The 2,753-nt window shown below is 48.0% G+C and overlaps 1 long non-coding RNA gene across 1 annotated transcript; it reads left to right on the top strand.

Moving 5' to 3' along the window:
* The first annotated feature begins 1,826 nt into the window (after nt 1-1,826).
* LOC136393363 (uncharacterized) lies at nt 1,827-2,380 on the top strand. The gene is made up of 2 exons (XR_010749084.1): nt 1,827-2,003; nt 2,100-2,380. It is a non-coding gene; the product is annotated as an uncharacterized lncRNA (long non-coding RNA).
* Nucleotides 2,381-2,753: the final 373 nt, after the last annotated feature.

Raw genomic sequence — 2,753 nt, 5'->3', positions numbered from 1 at the left:
TTCCTGCTCGTCCCCACACTTCTTTCTCTCTCTCTCCCCCCTCTCTCTAGAATAAATAAAATAAATAAGTGGTATCTTTGAGGAAGCAGAAGGCCAGAGTAAAGAGGGGTGGGGGAGGGAATTAAAAGATGAAGCTAGGCACACCCACTAGGATGGGCATTTTAAAAAATAGAAAATGACAAGTGTTGGCAAGGATGTAAAAAATTGGAACTCTTCTGCTCTGCCAGTGAGAATGGACCATGATGCAGTCACCGTGGAAAACAAGTCTGGCTGTTCCCCAAGAAGTTCAACATTGAATTAACCATATGACCCAGCAATTCCACTCCTAAGTATGTACCGAAAGAATTGGAAACAGATGTTCGAACAAAAACTTGCACACATGTGTTTGTAGGGGCATTATTCACAAGAGCCCAACATTGGAAACAACCCAAATGTTCATCAGTGGATAAACACAATGTGGTTTATCCATACAACAGAATATTATTCAACCATAAAAAGGAATGGGGTTGTGACACCTGCTACAACATGGATGAACATTAAAAACGTTATGCTAAGGGAAAGAAGTCATAAAATACCATATCTTGTAGGATCCCATTTACAAGAAATATCCAGAATAGGCAAATCCATAGAGACAGAAAGTAGATTGGTGGTCGCCAGGGGCAGGGGGGAGGGCAGAAGGGGAAGTGACTCCTAACAGCTAAAGGGTCTTGGTGTGGGGTAATAAAATGTTCTGGACTTGACAGTAGTGATGATCACACAACACTGTGAGTCTACACTTTAAAATGGTTAACATGCTAAATTTTATGTTACATGCATTTTACTATAATAATGACGGTAATAACTTTTTAAAAGATGGAGCTAGGGAGGCAGGCCAAGCCATCTGGTGAAGGGTCTGCACAGTGCTTTCATGCTGAGAACAGCAAACAGGTCAGACTGGCTACTGGCGGTGAATGGATGGCAGTGAGTGGGCAACAGTGTTAGGAGGGGGACCAGTGAGGAGGTGGGAGCCATGATCCAGAAGAGAGATGTCCTGGACCAGGGGGAACAAGGGTAGTGGAGAAAAGTGGGCAGATCGGAGTGATAGGTAGCGGGTAAAAACAAGAGGGCTTGGTGAGGGATCAATCACACCATCATTCCAAAGAGACTCAACTCTGCTGCCCCCTATACATTTGTGCACTTATTTACAGGGCTTGTAGGATGAAAGAGTGTGTCTTCAGAGGGGTGCTGGAAAGATACTAGAAGACAACGCTTGGATTTAATTTTTTAAAATATTTTTGCTACCAGACCGCGAGCAAGTAACTTCATTTCTTTGTGCCTTGGTTTCTTTGCCTGTTAAATTGGGATCCTAAGACCTACTGCATAGGCTGTTGTGGGGAGGTGGGAAGAAATAAGTGCATCGAGACAATAGCGCTCGTCCTAGCGATCTCCTGGGATTCTGGAAAGACCCAAATGACTTGTTAACCTTTCAAAGACAACACAGGCCACCCAGGGACGCTGCTGGTGGAGGAGGTCACAGCGTTCAGAAGGGGGCCCCTTGTACAGATTCTCCAAAAGTGGTGATTTTACAATAACCTCAAAGGTAATAGATTAACAGATTACAGTTGTTAAGGCTATGGTAAAAAAAAAAAAAAAAAAAAAGGCAGAGTGGACTCTGCGAAGCTGTGTGAGATGAGAAGCCAAGTCGCCCGTAAGGTTAATGTCTTTCTTCTGCACTTGCCCCGCCCCCTCCAGCGTGGGTCCCGCCCCCGGCTAAGCCCTGCCCAGGCCCCACCCCCGATGTTAGCGCGGGCCTTGCCCCCTCAACACCCAGCTCCCTGGGTCGGAGTCTCTCCTCCGCGCTAAACATTTGGTACCCGGGAGGAGATGAGAGGATACCTGATGGGTGGGGACGGCAGGGCTAGAAATTGGAAGGGTGAGAACTGGGGAGACTAGTCTGAGACGAATCCTTCCCTGTGCCCGCTCTTCACCCAGCCCCTTGTTGAGGGCCGTGGCTTTTGCATAATGTAAGTACTTATTTAATGCGTATGCTGGCTGGAGAGCTCTTCATTTGTCTTTCTGTCCTTCATACGCCAACGTGCTTCCTCCTCCTGTCTGTCTAGGTTGAAGCCCTTGGAAAGGAGGGTGCTTCCCAACAGCTCCCGTGCGACCCCCAGCCCCGGGCCAAGGGCAGAGAGAGGCTGATGCGGGGGACAAGGGGAAGGAGGGAGAGTACCATATGACAGGCTTCTGGAACCAGACGCGATGCCAACTTGGATTCTGTCCTTTTCTCCAATAAAAGGAACTTTTCACTTTTTCTTTTTCCCAAACACCCTTTAAATTTTTTTTATTTAAAGAGACTGGCTCCTATCCATCTGATTAAAGACATCACCGCGCAAAAGAAGCTGAGTCCTGCATACACTTGCGCACACTCACATGCGCGCGCACACACACACACCCTCTTCCTCCTGAGGTTTACCGAATGTATCTACTCCGGTTACAACTAGACGCAGACCCTCCCCCACCTCGCCTTTCCCCTTCCTCCCCTCAGTCTTGGGAGGAGCATTCTCTGTGCCTTCCCAAGTCCCCCAGGGGGACCTCCTATGTTGGAGTGGGGTGGGGGGAGGGTCATATAACGAAGACCAGAGAGAACAAATTAGATAATCAAAAGAATTATAGTAATTGCTTTCACTTTCCCCGAGCCCTCTCTGCGGATTCTCTCCCCCGCCCCTTCCCCGGCTTTCTGTCTGTCGGGAATACTCGGTCTTTCCGACCCT

The sequence above is a fragment of the Saccopteryx leptura genome, chromosome 2, assembly GCF_036850995.1.
Source record: "Saccopteryx leptura isolate mSacLep1 chromosome 2, mSacLep1_pri_phased_curated, whole genome shotgun sequence".
Classification (NCBI taxonomy): Eukaryota; Metazoa; Chordata; class Mammalia; order Chiroptera; family Emballonuridae; genus Saccopteryx; species Saccopteryx leptura.
Note: the sequence above shows the minus strand (reverse complement) of the source record. Positions and strands in the feature narration are given on the sequence as shown.